A 24063-nucleotide genomic window follows, 5' to 3' on the forward strand; every position below is an offset into this window, starting at 1 on the left:
AAAATCTCGCGTCAGGAAGGGCAACCGGCCGTACCGTAAAACAATAGTGTATGATGTAAGAGGCTAGATTCTGCTTTTTAAAAACTAAGAAGAGCATCTAGCTGTAAAACCCCGATTCTCGTGTTAAAAAGAGCATCTAGTAGTAAAACAGATTTTTAATCCCAGTTCTTTGACGTCAGGAAGGGCAACCGTCCGCAAAACAATAATGTATGATGTAAGAGGATAGATACTGCTATTTAAAATCCTAGAAGGGCATCCAGTTGTAAAACAGATTCTTGTGATTTAAAATCTCGAGTCAGGAAGGGCAACCGGCCGTACCGTAAAACAATAGTGTATGGTGTAAGAGGCTAGATACTGCTTTTTAAAACCGTAGAAGGCATCCAGTTGTAAAACAGATTCTTGTGATTTAAAATCTCGCGTCAGGAAGGGCAACCGCCGTAAAACAGATTCTTGCTATTTAAAATTTCATGTTAGGAAGGGGGCACTCGGCTGTAAAATGTATTTTTAATCCCGGCCCTGTTACGTTAGGAACCACATCCAGCTGTAAAAACAGGAGCTCCAAACATTTACAGTGTTAAGCATTAGGAACAGGCTATGGGTTACATTTTTTGTTCTACCGCATAGAACACTATCTTTGAAGTTGTATCGGCGCAGTCAGCCAGAGAGAGGTGCAGAATGCATGAGTTGACTGAAATTGTACACTCATCTTCCGGCTGTAGTTACCTTGAACGTGGACACTGCGTGCTGACAAGCTACTTGTAACTCACGGAACATTTTCTTAATCATGTAGGTAATACCTTCTAGTGCAAGTTCCTAACATAAAATATTATGATTGTACGGAGAGTTAAAACCCAGTACCAGCACATAGCCTACCCCTATCGAAAGAGCCTGCACGGCGCCGGCACATAGGCTACACCTGTTGAAGGAGCCTGTACAAGGTTTAACACGCCCATCAACAGCCCTTACTTAATGCTGGCTTTTTGCACACCCTCTGGTTATTCGAAACTGCCTAAGAATGTAATATACTACAGTAGGGAGAGGGTAAAAGCCGGTGCCGGCACATAGCCTACTCCTGCCGAAAGAGCCTTCACAAAGCTTATCGCCTCCATCCGACAGATGAATCACCATCAACGTCTTGTACCCGCAATCAGTTTCGAAGGAGTCTGCACAAGGTTTAACGTCCCCATCAACAGCCCTTACTTAATGCTGGCTTTTTGCACACCCCGCCTCTTACATCATACACCATAGTTTTACGACCGGTTACCCTTCCTGACGTTAAAGGACTAGGATTTTAAATCGCAGTATACGCGACAAATCTGTTGTAGCGGGTTTTATAACTAGATGTCCCGGTACCGGCACATAGCCTACTCCTACCGAAGAAGCCTGCACAAGGCTTATCACCTCCATCCGACAAATGAATCACCAACAACACTCTTGTACACGCAATCATTCACGCTACTTCGGGAGATAGCGGGTTCGAACTCCTACTGTCGGAAGCCGTAAAAAATAGCAAATGGTAGGCGAGGGACCTGCGCGATCGTCATAACGTGTAATTACATGATCTAGCCGGATGCCCTTCCTGACGGCATAAGTTGCCAGGATTTGAATCGCGGTATCCATGATTGTGTCTGACTTGCGTGTATGCAAGCTCACGCGTATTTTTTTGCTGAGATATCATGCTACTTCCGTTCGCCAGCTAAGGCGGAAACTCGCAGTACTGCGTCCATTTCGTCTTACAACTCGGAGGAGACAACATGTGTACATATAATTTATGATTTTTCACCCCCCTATTTTTTTAAATAAACATGTAAGTATGTAGTATCTCGCAACATTCTTATCCGTGTGTGTGTGTGTGTGTGTGTGCCGAGAAAGAAAGAGTAACGTATCGTAATGTATTTGCAATGTGACCGAGCGAGTTGGCTACGCAGTGTGCTTTCTTGATTTTCGTATGACATATATCAGTTTATTTGCAATTACTAAGCGTCTTAGCAGTGCGGAGAACGAGTTAGCTACGCGGCATAGATTTTTTATTTTCGCACTAAGCAAATCATTTGAAGTGTTGCCGAGTTAGCTATGCGATATGTGCACAGTGTGTTTTTGATTTTCGTACTAGGCAAATCATTAAAGTTGTATCGTTTACTAAGCGAGATAGCTATGCGATATGTGCATAGTGTGTGATTTTAATTTTTACACTAGGTAAATCAGTGAAGTTGTACTTTTGCTCTGAACACATCTAACAATGTTCTAATCACATTTTGTATCGAGTACAGTGTCCGATTCTAGTCTTGCTATGTTTCAATCTAATGTTCTCAGAACAATGGTATCCCCTAACATGTTGTATCAGATCACATGTTAAGGTTAACGACATCGAGTGTAGTGTTCGATTCTAGTCTTGTTATGTTTCAATCTAATTTTCTTAGATCAAAGGTATCCCCTGACATGTTGTATCGAGTACAGTGCTCGGTTCTACTTGTTTAGTGATCTGAACACATCAATCAATGTTCTGATCACATGTTGTATCGAGTGCAGTGTTCGATTCTAGTCTTGTTATGTTTCAATTTGATCTTCTTAGAACAAAGTTATCCCCTGACGTGTTGTATTGAGTACAGTGTTCAATTCTAGTTGTTTAGTGATCTGAACACATCAGACAATGTTCTAATCACATGTTGAAGTTAACAACATCGAGAACAGTGTTCGATTCTAGTTGTTTAGTGATCTGAACACATCAATCAATGTTCTGAATCACATGTAAAGGTTAACGACATTGAGTGCAGTGTTCGATTCTAGTCTTGTTATGTTTCAATTTGATCTTCTTAGAACAAAGTTATCCCCTGACGTGTTGTATTGAGTACAGTGTTCAGTTCTAGTCTTGTTATGTTTCAATCTGATCTTTTTAGAACAAAGGTAACCCCTAACATGTTGTATTAAGTACAACGTTCGATTCTACTTATGTAGTGTTCTGAACACACCAAACAATGTTTTAATCACATGTTGAAGTTAACGACATCGAGTACAGTGTTCGATTCTAGTCTTGTTATGTTTCAATCTGATCTTCTTAGAACGAGGGTATCCCCTGACATGTTGTATCGAGTACAGTGTTCGATTCTAGTCTTGATCACTTATTTTGTGTTCTGATCACATCAATCAATGTTCCGATCACATGTTGTATTGAGTACAGCGTTTGATTCTACTCTTCTTATGTTTCGCAAGTCTAAACATGTACAATAATGTTATCGCTGCACACGCTTGCCTTCGCGATGCAGGTTTAAACTTGTTCGTTATAAAGCTATGCCTTGACATAAGAGGCGGAGGAGGAGGGGGGAGGTAGAGAAGGAGGAGGAGGAGAATGATAAGGTCTTAACAGCCTATGTATAGTCGCCATTGTTTAAAGACGACACCTGTCAAAAGAATTTTTCAAATTATCCACCACCACATTTCAGCTAAAGAGGGCAGCAGGGTGCTCTATTGATTAAACACATAGAATTTCAATTTGCTCTCCACCGCATGCATAACAGCAACCGTTATCTTGCGCAGTAGCCTCTAAGCTAGCTTTCATCATAAGAGTAGCCGCCATCTTGTGCGAGCACCCCCTAGGCTGTCTCATAATTAACTATGTATAGTCACCATTTTGTGTCCGCTATCTTGCGTAAGCATCGCTAGGAATTCTCAAGCTATCTTGTGTCTCATAAGAGCAGCCACCATCTTGTAGAATTAGATAGCTGCCAATACCAAAGGCCTTAAGTAGGAATCGAACCGTTGATCCCATCATTAGACTATGTTTTTCTTGTTCCTCATACTGCGAACCTACGTATTAGGCAGAACAATGTTGTCTGTTTTGCTCTACGGTGCACCGTTTTCGAGATATTTAACATTTTGCATTTAAGCCCTAAATTTAATGAATCGAACTAGCATGACACGTTATCCTCTAAGCTACGAGCGGCAGCCATCTTGCGCAATCACCCTTAAAGCGTCTCATAAGGAGTCGTGTATGGCCGCCATCTTGCGTCCGCCATCTTGCGCAAGTATCCTTAGGGTTGTCTCTAGCCATCTTGTGCAAGGACACTTCAGCCGCCTCATAAGAACAACCACCATCTTACGCAAGCACTCCTAGGGTGTCTCATAAGGAGCCTTGTATAACCGCCATCTTGCGCAAGCATCCCAAGGACGTCTCATAAGAACCTATGTATAGCGACCATCTTGCATAAGCACCTTTAAGGAGTCATGTATAGCCACCATCTTGTGCAATTAGCGTCGGGTGATGGCTGCTGTAGAATTTTTCTTTTTAAATTATCCGCCACCATATTTCAAATGTATGTACCTAAAGAGTGTAGCACTGAGTTTTGCGATGTAAGATGGCGGATGACAGCTGACAAAAAGCGCGTGTGTTTGTTTACTAGACAAGAGCACGTGGAATTTTTCAATTTGCCGCCACCACATTTCAAAGGTATCTAGCTAAAGATGGCAGCACGGTGCTCTCTTGATTAAAGATGGCGGATGACAGCTAACAGAACTTTTCAAATTGCCCGCTACTACAGAGAGCAGCACGGTGCTCTGTGGATTAATGATGGCGGAAGACAGCTGACGAAATTACCCGCATGATAGCAGCACAGTGCTCTATTGATTAAAGATGTCTAATGACAGCTGTCAAAAAAGCACGTGGCTTTGTTTCCAAACAAGAGCACATAGAATTTTTCAAATTGCCGCCACCACATTTCAAAGGTATCTAGCTAAATAGTACAGCACTGAGGTTTGTGATGCAAGATGGCGGATGACAGCTGTCAAAAAGCACGTGAGTTTGTTTCCAAACAAGAGCACGTGGAATTTGCCACCGGCACAAAGAGGGCAGCACGGTGCTCTCTGGATTAAAGATGGCTCTTGACAGCTGTCAGAAAAGCACATGGGTTTGTTTCCAAACAAGAGCGCGTAAAATTTACCACCACCACATTTCAAAGGTAAGTAGCTAAAGAGGGCAGCACGGTGCTCTCTGAATTAAAGATGGCGGATGATAGCTGTCAAAAAAGCGCATAGGTTTGTTTCCAAACAAGAGCATAAAGAATTTTTCAAATTGCCGCAACTTCATTTCAAAGGTATCTAGCTAAATAGTTCAGCACTGAGGTTTGCGATGCAAGATGGCGGATGACAGCTGTGACGTAAAAATTACCCGCCACCACATTTCAAAGGTAAGTAGCTAAAGAGGGCAGCACTGTGCTCTATGGATTAAAGATGGCGGATGACAGCTGTCCAAAAAGCACGTGGATTTGTTTATCTCGCGCTAGTGAGGTTAAGTTGGTAGCACTAAGGTTTAGGCCAGCCAAGATGGCAGCACTGCCTATGACAGGTGACGAATTTGCAGCTACTGCGATAAAGAGGGCAGCACGGTGCTCTGTAGTTTAAAGATGGTGGATGACAGCTGTCAAGAAAGCACGTGGCTGTCAAAAAACACGTAGATGTGTTTAACTCGCGCTAGTGAGGTTAAGTTGGTACCACTAAGGTTTAGGTCAGTCAAGATGGCTGCACTGAGGTTAGCGATACGTTGTTGTCTGTCAAAAAGCACGTGGCTGTCAAAAAACACGTGGATTTGTTTACAATTTCAAATCTCGCGCTAGTAAGGTTAAGTTGGTACTACTGAGGTTTAGGCCCGTCAAGATGGCAGTACTGAGGTTAGCGATGCGTTGTTGTCTGTCAAAAAGCACGTGGCTGTCAAAAAGCACGTGGCTTTGTTTACCTATTCAAATCTCGCGCTAGTTAGGTTAAGTTGGTACCACTGAGGTTTAGGCCCGTCAAGATGGCAGCAGTGAGGTTAGCGATGCGTTGTTGTCGATGACAGCTGTCAAAAAGCACGTTTCTTTGTTTACAAATCAAATCTCGCGCCAAAATTCAAATTTCCCGCCAAATTCAAATTTCCCGCGGGAGGCGGAGGCCTCTCCCGAGAGCCGGAGGCGGAGGCGGCCGCAGAACCCGCCTATTATACTACTGACATCATGTTAATAATAATAATAATAATAATAATAATAATAATAATAATAATAATAATAATAATAATAATAATAATAATAATATCACAGATATATTCATAATACAAATACAGATATCACCTTGTAACGGAATTGAACCGTTACAAGCTGGTTGACTGCTTCTCCCCCAGATATCTCGATGTTAACCTGGACCCTACAAAAAATTTTAAGCAACACTGTTTCGAAAGCAGAAAGTCACTTCTAGAAATTTCCATCTTTGGAAATTGACTGGAACAACTTCAGACACTCATCCCCAAGCGCTCTGAAGAGCTCTAAAGCTGCTCCCCCGGAGAATATGCCTGCCCAGTATGGCAAGGGTCGGCCTATGCCAAGCAGATCGATGTGGCCCTGCTTGTGAGGTACAGAACGAACTCAGGCTGTCTGAGACCGACTCCAAGGGATTAGTCCGGGAAACATCAGAAGGGAAGTTAGGGCAAACAAAGTGAAACGTAAACCAGAGCTATTGCCACCGCATTCTCTGTTTGGGTACGGTCCCATTTGGCCAAGACTGAAATCAAGAAAAGGTTTCCTTAGGACTTCCGAATCCCTTGAAGGTTTTTTAGAGAGTCAAGATCTCCAAATGGAGCGAGAGAATGTCCCACCTTCTGAGTTGGATAGAACGTATGGAATGTCTACTGGTAAGACTGAGCGGGTTGGCAGTGAGGTTAGGGGCACGCAGGAGTGAAATTGCATTCGGGAGATGGTGGGTTTGGCCCCACTGTCGGCAGACCTGAAGATGGCTTTCCGTGGTTCCCCATTTTCACATCAAGCTAATGCTGGGACTATACCTCAATTAATGCTCGCGCCTAGCCCATCGCCTTCATAAAACCTATCTGTGTCGGTGCGACGTACAGCATTTTGTGAAAAAACTTTTAAAATCTACTGGTCACAAAACTGAACGAATTAGAAACCTGCTCACAAGAAAGCGATGTTGGTAGAATTAGGGTTTTACCGAAGTCAAATTTCTATACAGGGACGGGTACAACATTGCTATATGTTCTGCTCCGATTTTCAGGCGTTCAAAGATCGAATGAGCAATTTGCATTGTAAAAGTTCCTCGCAGGTATACTCGTCTTAGAAACTAATAGCATTTTTAATGCTATTTGTTCGGGGCGTCGACCGATAGAGATATCTTGCCCCAACTTGCACCATGTGATATGAACCTGCGTGTAATTGGAATGGCGGAAGTGTAGAGTGTTGAATATGTGGAAAGGAACGTTAAGGACGACACAGACACCCAGTCCCCAGGCCAGGGATATTAATCATTTACAATTAAAAACCCCTGACCCAGCCGGGAATCGAACCGGTGGCCGCCGGTTGATTGGCAGACGTGTTGCCCCCTACACCACGGGGCCGGACAACTAATAGTATTAATAATATTGTTATTGCTTTTACGTCCCTCTTAACTACCTTTATGGTTTTCGGAGACGCCGAGACGCCGGAATTTTGTCCCGCAGGAGTTCTTTTACGTGCCAGTAAATCTATCGACACGAGGCTGACGTATTTGAGCACCTTTAAATATCAGTGGACTGGGCCAAGATCGAACCTGCCAAGTTGGGGTCAGAAGGCCAGCGCTCTTCCGTCTGAGCCACTCAGCCTGGCCGTCTTAGAAACAACTGAATCTATAGATATGATGTTTTGTGAGGCTTTTTTGTCTTCATATGAGGTGAATTATATTTTGATAATAATTAAAATTATGTCTGATAAAATATTTAATGCTAGGAACATACAATACGCGCTTAACTTATCTATACAATGGACGACTAAGTACTAGCTAATCCTCATGTAACTGAGGCTCCTATGTGTTCTGGGCAGGTATCGGACCCACATCCTTTTATACCTCCGCTGAGCAGGACCACATTTTCTATCCATGCATCTTTAAGGGTATTTTGTGATACACATTTTCTATATGGTTTATCTATACAGAACGTTGTTTTCCCATGCTACAGCTCACGTATCTGTTTCATTTCTTCATGCTCTTGTGGTATAAAAAGTTCTCTCTTTATTCGTCATCGACTGTATGCTTTATCGTTCTATTTGAATGGGTGTGTTGATAGCCTTAACCTGTCAGTTCAATAGTGGCTTTTAATCAAAGTTGCCATTTTTTGATCCCATTAAATACTTGTGTCATTTTCAAAGTTTAAATTAGAATTTTAGTGCTCGGATTTTACGTAAAGCTGGAATAATAACAATTCAATGTACAGGAGTTAATTGGTCGTCAGAATACGTCAATCACATCAAATGCAATCTATCAACCTGAATTCTTTTGATGAAGCTCCGGAATGAAAATGGGGGCCGTTGGAGTAGAGAAAAAGAGTGACTGAATGGGTGACTAAATTTAAATAACTCAGAGAATTAGAGCAGGTGAATCGTTAGCTAGTCCGGAAATGATTAAGTGGGAGTCTCGCAAGGCAGTATTATTTAATTTCTGTGCCTTCTTGTACATGGTATATAAATGAAATGTGTAAAGAACTGGAATCGTAGATAAGGTTTCTTGCGGAAGATGTTTTACTGTATGGAGTAGTAAATAAGTTACAAATTTATGAATGACTGCAAGAAGACCTTGACAAAGTTGTGAGATGAACAGCAGACAAAGGTAAGATGGTAAATGGGGTGAAAGGTCAGGTTGTAAGTTTCACCAAGGTAAAGCGTCATCTCGCCTTTAATTACTATGTTGATGGGACGATAGTAACTCACGGGGGATAACTGTAAGTGCCTAGGTGTTCATATACTGAAAGATCTTCATTAGGATAATAACATGAAACCGGATTGCAAATGTAGGTTACAGATCTCTTCATAATATTGTGAGGGTATTTATGGGTTATAGTAAGGTTGTAATAAAGGGGAGGGCGTGTAAGCTACAGGCAAGACGTCAATCAGAGTATGGTTCTAATGTGTTGGACGCACACCAGGTAGGCTTTCATCAGACAAACCAATTTGTGAAGATGTAAGATATGATAATTACGAACCGATGAAAAGTTTCAGTACAGGTTAGAGTTATTTCAAATATAGCAACAAGATAGTTTGTGGACTGAAAACCGAAACCACGAACCAACACCACTACTACCAACACCACTTTGGCATCGTATAATGAAATCATAGCAACCGTAACTCACTCCTTATGTTCCTATGATGCTGACCATACACTTTTAGAATGTACTAGTCACGCCGTTTGAGGTCATAAGAACTGAAACATCAGGCATTAGGGTAATGGGGATGCATGAATATGCACTACTTCCTGCGTACAACTACAGTGGCATATTCTTTGATATGGAAATCATTCCGCTGTTAAGGGAACGTTGCACTCGCAAGCCGCGTTAGTTTAGAGAGCGAGAAGGAAACTATTGTACATATTCACGAAGTATCGGTATCAAGAAGTTCTGAGTCCAAAAACATTTGCATTAATGAGGTGAAAATAGCGTGACGATAACAATCAAGTGCTAAAATAAATTCAATGTTCTGATTGGTTACTCATAACAGTCACGCAAGTAATTTGGACCGTGGAAACGTTCAGTTGCCACACAATTCTTTGCCAGAAAACTGTTTATTTTTATTAATTACATTCTTTCTTTCTTTCTTTATTTATTTATTTCTTTCTTTTTTCTTACTTTCTTTCTTTCTTTCTTTCTTTCTTTTGTAGCTTCTTCTCTGGATCAGTGGTAGAGTGTTAGCCTCCGGATTCCAATAACGCAGGTTCAAACCCGGAAGTGTTAGTCGGATATTTTAAAGACGCCCTATGTCGGATGATTTTGGCATGCAATAATCTCCGGTGACGCCCTTTAGGTTTATCCCACAGTACTAATTATAATTGAGAAAATAGGTCACCCGAAATATATTAGGTTCACGCCACCATATGTTAATAATAATGCTATTGTTTTTACGTCCTACTAACTACTTTAACAGTTTTCGAAGAAGCCGATGGTGCCCGAAATTTATCGCGCAGGAGTTGTATCACGTTCCAGTAAATCTGCCGACACGCGGCTGATGTATTTGAGCACCTTCAAATACAACCAGACTGAGCCAGGATCGAACCCGCCTAGACGGGGTAAAAGAGTAAAACGTAACATTGAAATTAATGTCCTGACAACCTATATGGCGTCAAATCAAAATATCTGCACACAGTAGCCGATGCCTTACTTTGATGATGATGATAATGATTATTATTATTATTATTATTATTATTATTATTATTATTATTATTATTATTATTATTATTATTATTATTATTATTATTATTATTATTATTATTTCGGGACCACATTTGTTCGATTGTTCGGCTTTGACCATTGCCGAGTATTTTTGCACAATCTGCCGGTGTGTAGCTACTTTGTTTCCTCCTTCTAAAGAGGTACAACGTGAAATCACGGTCTTTCTTCCAGATCTGCCTTAGTCTGTACGTTTTGTAAGTCCGTCACCCTAGTTCTTTAATATCCTTTCCAGTCTCAGTTATCCATATCCATGGCTAAATTGTTAGCATGCTGGTATTTGCACCAGGGAGTCCCGGGTTTGAGTCCCGGCTGCGTAGGGGCCTTTAAGCCTAACTGATTGATTCGTCTGGCTTGGGGCCAGCTGTTTGCTATGTCTTTAGCATTAGGAATCATCTTAGGTAGGGCCCGGTCTTCACAGATATGCAGGTCGCTTAATAGGCCGTCTGTTAAAGAGGAACCTGCACCAGCCCTCTCCGGAGGCAATGCGCCTTTATTATATTTATTAGTCTCGCCTAGCCAGCTGGTACTGTGTTCGTTTCTCCAGAAGGTGAATATATTATGATTGGTTAGTCTGTTGGGAGACCCCTCCCTGTTTGAGACTTGTGCTCTGAATAGCGACGTCTCCGGTATCCCCTTCTTCTAGTACCAAGCCTGGAACGTTTCTGATAATTCTTTTCTGATTTCTAGTTTTTCAAACCAACCTTTTCCGTTTATTACGGACAATTCATGGCATAGGCCTACAGGACTTCCAGACTGATGACTGTTGTTCAGTGTTTCAGCATCAGATTGCGTGACATTCATCATTCGTTGAGTTTTGAGTCAGTCGATAGGTCAGTTCCATCTTGTTAGCTAACGATTATTAATTTGTCTTGTTATAAGTTAACATTTATGAGCTGATTATAACTTAAAAATTAAACTCTCACAGAAGTACTTATGAATATTATTGATTTCTCTTATGTTAATAATAATAATAATAATAATAATAATAATAATAATAATAATAATAATAATAATAATAATAATAATAATAATAATAATAATAATTAGCATATGTACCCGTTCTTCACACGGGAATTGGTAATCGATTTCACGATTCCTTAATGAATTTATGCGAGATTACATGCCTGTATTCAAACGTCTAATACGGCATGTTAAAATGATATTCTTCTACGAAAGCACATGACAGTAACGTGAAGTGCGATAAAGCTGAACAAAGCGGAGACAGAATGGGGTAGATCACAGAGTGTATTGAATGATAAAGTCCTGGTCCGAAGTTGTGCGTAATTCTCCCTACTTCTCGGTTACATGTTGTTGTTCATATGAAACCGGGAGTGGCATTTTGGCTGAAGGCTCTTGACTCCAATCGTTCCCGATAGCTTTCCATATTATCTGTTCTGTCGAAAAGAGTACAGTTACTCTCTATTTAAACCATTTAATCCAACTTGAATCGAGATGGCAGCTTGTAAAACAGTCCATTAATGTTAACTCCGTTGTTATCCTAGCGAAAGGGTGCACAGGATAAAAGGAATTTTAGAAATTGATTTCCATTAAAACTGGTAGTTTTATATTGAGGTTGGTCATGTATCTTTTGTGTGAGGGTAAAATCACTGTTTCGACGTCTTATAAAACCGCACTGCCTGTCGCCATTTCTTGATGCATGCAGTATTTTTGTATCTGTCTCTTGGTACAGGCCAGAGCAAAGTGTAGCTTCCACCTAAGTCGCAGTCTCATCCTTGGCTGTGACAATATGGAAGCTGCTGGGGTATGGGTGGTGCTGAGTAATGACATTTGGGGCACAACTAGTGTCTGAGTGTTATGAAAGGTGTTGCTCATAGGATCAGTCGTGCTGCAGTGGCACCTTCTGGTCGAGTGAGGAAAGCAATGGCAAACTACCTCACTCCTCATCTTGCCTAGTACGCCTCATTTGGGCTCTGCCATTGGGTTTTGCAGTTTCCCTATAACTGCATAGCCTTTGGTGGTGCTATTTAAGGATCCAACCAACCTCTGAGCTGATGACAGTCAGACAGACATAAAACCGCAAACCAATCCGCGATTTAGATATAATATTGACCATAATACCTAACAAACAACAGATATAAAGTTTGGTTGTAACATATAGAGTAGTTTCCAAGTTATAGCAACGCAACAAATAGACGAACAGACAAATTGACAAAAAAGGCTGTTAAAAAATTCCTCTAGAAGTTACACGGAAAAACGGTCCGTTAATGATATCTCCCTTATTAATCCTCGTACCGAAATGATGCACAAACGAAAACATGTTTAAAAATTGATTTCCATTAAGGCAGGTATTTTCCATTAAGTTTAGTTGAGTATATTTTGTGGGAGTGCAAAATCACGGTTTCGGTATCGTATAAACTCCCAGTCAGTTCAGAGACTTAGAACCTGTCCAGTGACAGTTGAATTCTAAATATGAAGTGTGGTAGGATTATATCCAGTAGTAGTTTTCAAGTTATATGAACTCTGACAAACAAACAAACAGACACGAAAGGTAAAAAATATGCAGATGGTCATTATTACACCTGAAATGGATATCTGAATGAAAATTTCGCCAAAATAGTCACTTTACAGACACACGATCGTTACGATTTTATTTATATATAATAATAATAATAATAATAATAATAATAATAATAATAATAATAATAATAATAATAATAATAATAATAATAATAATAATAATTCATTCATTCATTCATTCATTATTTATTTACCATAAACCTTTACAGCATCTATAGAAGGTCAGGGGAAAAGGACAAGCCCCCTACACGTTGTGCCCCCTGACCTTTGAAATAATTACCTAAATCCTAAAGTAAAACAGTCATATACACTATTTACAGGTGAAGTAACAAAGTATAGCCTAATATATACATATTTCTCATTTATACAACCTTTCACTCCCTCATTCATTCTTCCACATGTTCACATGCATTTTCTCACCGTATGTGCTTCTTAACATAACATTTAACTATATTTACATTTCTGCATTTAATGTCGGCGGGTAGATCGTTCCAAAGCCGCGCTGAACGAGCAAAGAAACCTAGTCTGTAGGACTCAGTTCGCGCAAAGGGGGGTATAAGACACACCCCTTTGCCTCTACGGACGGAGCTGTAAGATAAGGAGAGCCGAGGGAATGGTGAAAGGTGAATGGCCCCGGTGAGGGACTTGTGTAAGAAGGTGATGTCGCTTTGTTTACACAAGGAGGCGATTGACGGGAGGGAAGACAGGCAGCTGTTCTTGTTAATTAGTCGTTCAGCGCGACGTTGGATTCCTTCTAGTTTGTTAAGGTTAGCTGCATTGGTAGGGTGCCAAGCAGGTAGACCATACGTTAGTATAGGTCTCACTAGTGTCAGGTAAGCCGTCCGTATAGCATTCGACTTGCACCCACGGAGGCTTCTATGCATAAAACCGAGCACCCTGGTATGGAGGCTAAGAGAAGTAGAGGGAGAAAAAGATGATAGGCGGCCAAAATTATTTGTATTTTTTAACTGAAATTAGACGTTCCATTATGTGTGAGTATTTGAGTTTTAAGTAACTGAGGTAGAATTAAATGGTTTTAACATTTTGATGGACTGAATTATTCATATCATATTATATTATTCATGCCATGGTAAAATGATTATCTATCATACTTAAAGTACACGGGTCGCACACACATTGGCGTAAGTTACTATAAATGTACGAATTAACTTGTTTTGTTTGTCCCTCTGAGTGTCATTCCTGCTATATATGAAGGGTTATAATAACAACCAAGGTTCCTCATCAGAAGATACATCCTCCTCCTCCTCTTCGTTTGAGAATTCGTCAAGATCTGCAACAGTGGGCTCACTTGGCGGAGGTGGATGTAGCGTCTCCAATGTCTCCTTTAGAATCGTTGTGTCCTCTTTCTAGGTAGTGGCCTCATTCCAGTCAGAAGAAGATCGGAACATAGAAGAAGTCGATTAAGCAGTTTCTTGCATATCGTTCGCGATACAAGCGAAAATATTTCGTGCTTCAGCGGCCCTTTCAGATAGCTGACCTATTGGAAGTAGAGCATTGTTTATCTTTGTAGAACCATTAATGAAGATTGTGTGAACTGTAGGTGTCATCAGATTTTATGCATATAACTGGACATACATATGTGTATTAGCCATTGTATGTAGAGTACATTTATCTATGTGAATTTTATATGTACTTGATATTACTTCTAGGATCACTTTAAGGCGGCATATGAGATCGAAATCTATTCCTGTCATTTCGGGAGCTACTTCTGGGTGCAATAAAACCCTTCGACTAGTAATGCCATCATTAATATTACCAAATCCAGGCTTTGGTACGTTAACTATCAGTCCCAATTTGTTGTCGAAGTCTTGTTGAATATTTAACTTGCCTTACAATGACCTGAGCACTTTCCAATACCAACCACCATTTCTTAATCTTCAGTTTATACGACAGATGCAAACTTCTTTGAAATGAACGTATCCTGGTGTGCAGAATCGATAACCCTAACTCCAAGGTTCCTTGTTTAACACTCCGCCTGATTGTTAAAATATTAAAGTCTTTAGATGTTGCGCTGCATAAGTAATATTTCATTGTTGAAGTTGTGTGAGTGGCAGCATAACACACTTTAGCATCAACCATTGTGAACATCGTTCTATGTTTGACGGAAAAAACACTACCTGCTAACATTACTTTGTTCCTTGTAATGAAAGCACTGCGTTTTTTTGTATAGACGTAGCCTATTTCTTCATTTGTGACGTCTGTGAATTCTTTAATAAAGCTTATCCTGATCGGTCGGCCATAGCAAGGTGGAGAAGGAGTTGGGTTTTGCCATATCAGTTTTGTGTTGGAAAGAATTCGGCATAATGTTAGCATCGGAATCACAATCACTTCGAAATTTCTGTTTATATTGGGCTTGCTGTGATCTATCGTAACCCCACTTACAGATCCGCACCAGAGTGTTCCTACCTTCCTCACTAAAAGCCTATACAGCTTCCCCCACGTATTTAAGCAATCGTAAAACGGTCTAATCCAATATACTTTGTAAATTGATATCAGCACAAATTTCTCTTACTTGGTACTGAACTGGACTGTAATAATATTTTATTGGAATTCATCATTATTTCGTACTGCCTTCTAGAAAATCCTGCATCAACAAGGATGGACAGAGCTTGCAATGGCGTTAGCTGAACATTTTCTTCTTTCTGTGCTTTATGGAAAGCTCGCTTGTATTTACTGGCCCGTTTTGGGAAAGAAGTAATTTCCTTCAGTACGTTGGACGAATTTCTCTCTCCACTACTTCCTAATTTAACCTGAACTTCCGTAATTGTTCTGTACCTCTCCGTTTACTTCTTTCACTTAATTCTTCACAGGATTGTGTTGTTCTTCCCGGTGAAACGTGAGTGTCCCTTCGAGCCACACGCTGTGTTTTTTCATAAATCGGTCTTCATTTTTTTGTGTGCTGTGATCCATCTTCATTTCATTTCACACTTAAAACGCGAAAATATATATTTTTATTTCGTCCGTTTCTTCATCAGAGTAGTTTTCACTAGATAAGATATAATTTTCCATAAATATGAGTTTCCCGTTCAAATCCGGTGCATTTTGCTGCTGCATCATGCTAAATAAGTACCTCCGAGTCATTATCATAACGCCTGATGACCTCCAAACAAAATTAAAACAACTCTGATCAGAAATAAACGAATGGAAAAAATACGCGTTTCCCCCAAATTACTTCATGACGCTATATCGATTAAAAGCACGGGATAGCACAGATAATTGTTATGGAGTAGTCGAGTATAAACACCCTACTTTCTGTGAAACTTGAAAATAAATATCGGCAAACATCGGGAAGTAAAATTATTAACCTAACGTTTTTTAAATATGTGTTTAATTATTAACGTGAAAACCGTGCATATTCAAAATAGTGTACTTAATTAAAATAGTGTAAAATTTTAAATCATTTTAACAAACTTTATTCAAACTTACCCCTTTCATCATTATCCATAATTATTTTGTTCGCATTATAGCCAGAAGCACAAATATTAATTACGAAATTTGGACTCCAGCAGAGCGCTGCGATGAGCTACGTGCACTTCACTGTGCACAGTTTCGTAGTAGAAGTTTGATTTTTTGGACTAACGAATTTCTTGAAGGTGTTTCTGATGGCCGCTTCATTGTTAAACCATTCACCCGCCAAAACACAATGAAATGTTTTCCGATGGCGATAAACATTGTGAATTTGAAGGATGAAGAAGAGATTTAATATGCAAGTTGTGTGGGTTTTAGACTGATATCTTAGACACATTTAGTTACGTATTTTCATAACCAATACAACTCCCTCTCTCTTAAACATAACGCGACATAAAGCCACATAACACGTAATGCCTGATACATTTAATATAGCTGGATGCGGTACGTCTCAACATCGGAGCAAGGATATGAATGGGAAGGTACCCTAGACTCAAGGAAGAGTTGAAGTCCGGGAAATAAACTCACCAACAAAGACAGCGGAACACTACGTATTTTGGAGAAAAATTAATGTTTGTCTGTTTCAAACCTTGTATAAATCAAATATTATGACAATGCAACAATATGGCAATGAACATTCTAAGTATATCCAGTGCTTTACGTCACGACTTACAATACTAATAGGTTGAACTTACTTCTAGCTTAACATTACAAGTGATAATAAAGTAATATTAAAACATAACTACCCAACAACAACAACAACAACAACAACAAACACAACGGGAGTACAAGAAGCAATTCCAAGGAAAGAAAATATTACAAGAAATACTACTAGTTTAACATTCTAAATCCAGCATCATCATAGAATATTTCATACTCAGCTTAAGAATTTCCAGTGCTTAACACTACGCTTACAATACTATAGCTTGGTCTTACTACTAGCTTAACATTATAATTGATGTCTGTCTGTTAGGTTATCAGCCCAGAGGTTGGTTGGATCCTCATATAGCACCACCAAAGGTTATGCGGTTATAAGGAAACCGCAAAAACCAATGGCAGCACCAAAATGAGGCGTACTAGGCAGGACGAGGAAAGAGGTAGTTTGCCATTGCTTTCCGCACTGGGTCAGAAAGTGCTATTGCAGCACGACTGACCCTATGAGCAACACCTTTCACAACACTCAGATGCAGTAGTCGTGCTCTGAATGTCATTACTCAGCACCACCCATGCCCCAGCAGCTTCCATATTGTCACGGCCATGGATGAGACTGGGACTTCGGTGAAAGCTACACTTTACTCTGGCCTGTGCCAAGAGATGGATACAAAAGTACTGTATCCTTCAAGAAATGGCAGCAGGCTTTTATAAGGATGTTGAAAACATAATTACCCAACAACAACAACGACGACAACAACAACAATAACAACAACAACAACAACAAGAAAATCGATGGAATGAAAATGTTACAAGAAATACTACTAGTTTAACATTCTAAATCCAATATCATCATATATAAATTCACACACAACTTAAATATTTTCAGGTCTTAACACTACTGACAGCTCACAATATTATAGGTTGAGCTTACTACTAGCTCAACGTTACAAGTGATAATAAAGTAAAGTTAAAAATGGTAATTACCCAGCATCAACAACAACAACAACAACAACACATGAGTACAATAAACAATTCCCTAAAAAGGGAATACTACGAAAATACTACTAGTTCAAAATTCTAAATCAAGCAGAAAATCACAAAGTCAGTGTCCGTAATTTACAACCTTTACTTTTAATTTTTCACTAGCACTAATGGTATTAAATGACTTGATACCGTAAGGGAATATATCAAAACTGCTTCAGGTAACTTATTCCAATCCCTTATAGTCCTGATTATGAAGGAAAATTTGCCCACGTACGTATGCTGGTTTCTGCCCTACTTTTATGCTTCTGCTCATTTCTCCATAAGTACTAGGGAAGTTCCGATGTATTTCTAATATTACTCCAGGCAGTCCTTCCCGTATAGCTCTTATAAAGACCACAAAGCGAGCTCTAGTTCTTCTAGGTTCATGACTTTTCCAATTAATGGTATTCCTCCTATTCCCGGTGACGAAAAGCATCTTTCTTCTTTGAACTTTTTCTACGCAATTTATTACAGCTACCCTGGACGGATCCCAGCACGCTAATCTATATTCCAGAATCGGTCTTACGAAACATTTAATAAGTTTTACTTTTGACACCAGAATTAGCTTTCTTGAGACTCCGCATAATAAAATAAAATGATCTCCAGGATTTCTTAACTATATGTTCCACTTCCTGTGACCATTTTAATTCTTTTCTAAGGGTAATGCGTAAGTACTTATAACTATAACTATAACTATAACTATAACTATAACTATAACTATAACTATAACTATAACTATAACTATAACTATAACTATAACTATATTACTATATAACTATAACTATAACTATAACTATAACTATAACTATAACTATAACTATAACTATAACTATAACTATAACTATAACTATAACTATAACACTTTCCCTTACAAGTTCTTAATCCCCCTTTCATGTCATTTGTTTTTTACTGAAACGCAATTTCATGCTTTTTCTGCTGTGGATTTTCATTCAATTTTCACGCGCGCATTTTCCAATCATATTTAAATCTTTCTGATGCAATAGCTCGCCCTCTGTCTTTATCCGCGGTATATGACGCAATCATCAGCAAAGAGGCGCACTTCCGATTTTATTGAATCAGGCCTGCATATGAATCAGGCATATGAAGATGAAATAAATGATCGTGGATGAAAATGGCTAAGAAGGTGAAAATACGTCTGTCCCCTATGAACTACCCCATTATTTGCATGAAAGTGAAAATGGGAAACCACAGAAAGCCAATCTCAGGACAGACAACCCACCCGTCTCCCGAATGCAGAGCTTGGCTGCACAGCCGTTGCGCGTTAAAACGCGCGACAATTCCGCTCGGTAACAGGGATAAATTATCTATATACCTTGTTAAATATTACTTAATAATGTGACGTACCCACTCTTGCTCACAGATGTGCGACAATAGGTGACGTGGCCGGTCACCATAGTTTTAATATAACTAAATACTCACTCATTTACTTCTCCATAAATCATATTTCATGGCCGCCGGAACTTATGGCTTGAAGACGATAGTTGATAATTAATAATAGTAATAATCATAGGTAATGAGATCCTAAATACTCCCAAAGGTGGGGTGACGGAACACTAACCATTAAGTACACACTAATTTGGAATTTATGGATCATTAATAAGAGTTTATAAAAGCAAAAATTAAAATAACTACTTATTAGGATGATAAACGTGACGGCGTGGACGGAAACAACAGAAAAATTAAACGAAATAGAATATAAGATTATGAACTGTTACGCGGAGACGAAGTAATTTATGCCATTAGCTCACCATTTGTAGATTCTTTTATCTGGACACGTTCGATGTAGCAGCTGATGTTTGGTGGGCCTCTCGTACCGGCGTCGTCATCTCTCGTTGTAGGTACCAGTCCTATTTCTGATTCGTGCATAGCCAACTAATTGGACAACGACATTCCTGACTTTAACACTTCCCGTAGTACCCCTTACATAATGTTGTGATGAACCCTAATTTCAATATCAAAACCACCTTTGTTTACGTTCATGGAGAGAATACACTTGTATTATTCCGTATTACAGAATTGTAACTCAACTAATTACAAGACAAAGATATCTCCTGTTCTAGACTAGTCAAAACCGGTGTCTCGTTGACTTTATCTCTCGTTATTGAGATAACCATGTTTCAATGAGAGTAATTTTGAGTAGTGCACTACTCAGATGCGAAGAGATCTAAGACCTTCAGCAGTTCTACCTTCTCCGATGTCAAGACGTTCTCCGATGTAAAAGAAAGACGTACCGCCCTCCTCCGATGTAATGATAGAATCGACATATAGACGCTCTCCAGCTCTTGTCATGGATGTACATACACTTCAAAATCTCCCTCCATCTACCATATCACATGATCCGGTATGATCTGATGTTATATCCCTTTTATCCATCGCTGAATATCCATCATCTTGTTTTACAACGTTCGATCACATAGGTTGAAATTCCGCGCGCATTCAAAGCGTTATGTAGCGAACTTCGAAAGGTAGGTGTTAACAAGTTATAACTATCTCATCAGAATATGGAAAGGGATAAGCAATATTGCAAGCTTGGTGACGTCTTTTTCCTGGTTAATGGCTAAAATTAGCATATCTATTAGATGTATTACTTCGCACAAGAATCAGCTCGTTCAGAAATTCGTTATAGCTGTGATACAAAGAAATCAGATGATAATATGGAATGGACGACTAAAAACCCGATATATGAACATAATAATTGATAAAGACCTACCACCAATTAAATATATACTTCTTTCCGGTTAATTACACAGTTTGATAATTTTGTACATGCTGTGATGTTCAAGACATCACAATTATTTTGTATACCATTCAAATAATATATCATGTTATGATAAGTCAGGTGTAGGGAACATTTTATATGCAAATTGGGCTCACCATTCTTCTTTGGACCTTCCGAGTTTGTGCTTAGGTTTGTGGTAAATAAATAATACTTATACTGAGGTTTATTGCTGTGAATTCCCATGCCGCATATTTGTGTGGACATCAAGACTTGTCTACAACACTTCATCTCGCTTCTCTGTTTGGTCATAATGGCCCTTTCTGTTGTAAACGCAGCAAGTGCCGTAGCATTAGTGGAGGATGTACGCAGTATACGCAATGTGGCAGATATTACAGGCACGACATTGTTCTAATCTGTACAGGACTGTTAAAATGTACAGCGAGGACAATATCTGCACAGGAGGACCTGTTCTGATCGTCGTAGAAGCACTTCTGCGAGCGATGATCGTTTTCTCGTAATGCAAGTTCTTTGTGATCGACGCACATCAGCTGTGGAGTCCACAAATTGTTCGCAGAAAGTACGGGTTAAGATTAGTGAAAGGACAGTAAGAAAGAGGTTGTATGAAGCGGATGAAGTCGATGAGACCCGCCTCAGAACATGTTGCCTTCACGTGAACACCGTCCCTCTTGGATATTTCACCAAAACCTATCGAAACTAGACTGTGCAGTAGTGGAGCTCAGGGCTGTTCACAAATGAATCCGGATTCTATTCCAGGACACCGAGTGGAAAGGAGGAAGTGTCTAGAAGGCCCTGGAATAGTTATTCACTCTGTACTTTATCTGTGAGGACACTGTTCAATGGAGGCTCTGTTGTGGTCCGGGCCGGGATTACTATTGATGCGCGCGCGTGCAGCATGTGTTCGTAGAAAAATGGGAGTCGGGCAGCCCACCCATACGTCGAGGAGATTTTAGAGGATCACTTGCACTTGCCATCGGTGAGAACTTTTTTTGTTGTTGCATGATAACACTCACCCATACATTGCCGCCTGTGTACATGAGCACCTGGATGAATGAATGCATGTTGTAGCCTGCTTGTAGACCCGACCTAGACCCGATGGAGCATGTCTGGGATAAGCTTGAGAAACGCCTAGGAGTCGTTACCCTAACACATTGGCTTATCTTCGGGCTGCTCTCCAGGCAGAATAGAATCTCATACCACAAGAGAACATTCAAGATTGCATTCTGAGCATGCCCGATCGAATTACAGCTGCTAGGTGGTAATACCCGTTGCTGTGGCAATCGAAATGCGTTGCGAACAAGCGGACAAATGGACTACCATACAACAGTGCAGAGCTCCAGGTTTCGACATTTGCAAATTCGTTTTGGTACTCTGTTGTCATTTTCGCGATCAATATTCTCAGTTATTGCACTGGAACTTATCAAATAGGATAATTAAGTTAAAATACATTGCCATATATTTGTAATATAATAAATTTTTTACAAGTTTTCAAATAGACTAACATTTAATTTTATCTGAAATATGTAGTGTTTTGCTTTTATGTCGGTCATTGTACTACATAAGGTGCATGTTCGTATAAAGTATTGAAGATAAATAAAGTGAAACTTTCTAGTGTGTATATTGTACCAGTTCAAATGGTATTTTATTGGATTTAAGGAAGTAGGTTCAATTCTCGTAACGTAACACGGGTCTACGCGCGAGCGAGCACCAGCTGATTAACGTGCCGTTCCGCTGCGGACGAGAGGAAACTGTGTCAGGCGGTGAAGGTCATCGTACGTCATAGGGTTTACGTTACATAGCGAGAGCCGGAGCGATGGGGAGTGAGATTTTAGAAAGATCTGCTCCAAATTTGGAATAACGAATCACGTCGCAGAATAGGTGACGACCAATGAGAATTAGCGGAGCTGTTCTGTAGTCAGAGAATCATTCTAGAAAGAAGACGAAGAGTGTGGTTAGTAAGGCTGAGAGACAGATAGAGTACGATGGTCACTGCTAAAGCAGTCGAAGGAACTAGTTGACTACGAGATAGTACTGCACGATGATTCGAGTGTGCTAATTTAATTTTCTGTTTAGAAGGATCAGCCTAGTGCGATATATTATTGTCGCACATTTTCCTGGGTGGAAGTTTCCAAACTACGGACAGTCAGTACAAGACGTCACGTCAAGTCTTGCCGCAGAAATGTATGGAATGTTCTTATAGGAATTATGAGGGAAGATTTTCATTGAAATGGAACCTTCGAGAATAACCCTGGCCGAGGAATATTGTTTTCAACAGTAATATAGTGGACTATTCGAGACTCCGACAACTTAACGAAGTGCTGTAAACTGATAAATGAGGTCAAGATTTGAAGCTTTCTGCAGGGTTGAACCACAGTGTACATAATTGCGCCAGTTAAGTACTGTAATGCAAACTGTTAGTCTACAACGAGTGTGGATCAAATTTTAATAATACATTTTAGTTTCAGCAACATCAACGAAGGCGAGCCGTCATCATGGACCGATCAAGAAGGAAATCCCGGGGGGCTCTAATACACCGCTGGAGTGATTCTACGCTATTTGACTGCACAGGGATCCTGATGTGTTAAGCCAACGTGTGTGAGCCAGCACGATGAATTTGTTCATCTACAACCCGCCATAATCCAGAGGAGGAACCTACATCTACACCTACATTCAAGACGCCGGAGATTTACATCGGAATAATAAGTACTTTTATCATATTTTCTTCCCTTTCAGTAGATTTCTAGTTGGATTGTATTCTTACAAAATGAATAGATTAGTTATAGATGTAGTATTTAAGTTGTGGTGATGGTAGAGTACTCATTGATTCATTGATTTCATTTTGTAAATATCTTGGAATATTGCTGTGTTGATTCAGTGATTGATAACCCCAGTTGTTAGTGAATTTACCAAAGTTACGTGTAATGAATGTCTTCGAAATGAATTACGGGGGAATGAAGGCTAATAATAATTATAATAATAAGGAAGACATATGACTTCATTAAAAATCATGGCTATAGTAAGGAATTATCGGATTATGTTAAAGCAACAATTAAATCGAAGCTTTGGTAGAGAAATGACTTGTGAAGTGAGTCTGCACTTAGAAGGGAAGGTGATAGCTGTGGACAGTAGGCAGCTCATCGAGAGGATGCGTTTAGGAATAATAATCAGGAATATAATAATAATAATAATAATGAGTCGGAACTATTTGAACTTGTTGTTGAGAGTTAAATGTGAGCGACGATTGCGATGTTGAAAATTTTATGATGATATCAGACAACATGATGTCCGCTGGGGTACATGTTAGTCGTAAGGATATTGTGATTTATGGTGATATGGTTAATTATTCAAGGAATAATAAACAACATTCGCTCAACAAGTTATATTGTGTAAAGTAATGACTCAATAATTTGTTTTTTCCCCCGAGGTTATGAGTGCATTC

Source organism: Anabrus simplex, chromosome 1, assembly GCF_040414725.1.
Source record: "Anabrus simplex isolate iqAnaSimp1 chromosome 1, ASM4041472v1, whole genome shotgun sequence".
NCBI classification, from domain to species: Eukaryota; Metazoa; Arthropoda; class Insecta; order Orthoptera; family Tettigoniidae; genus Anabrus; species Anabrus simplex.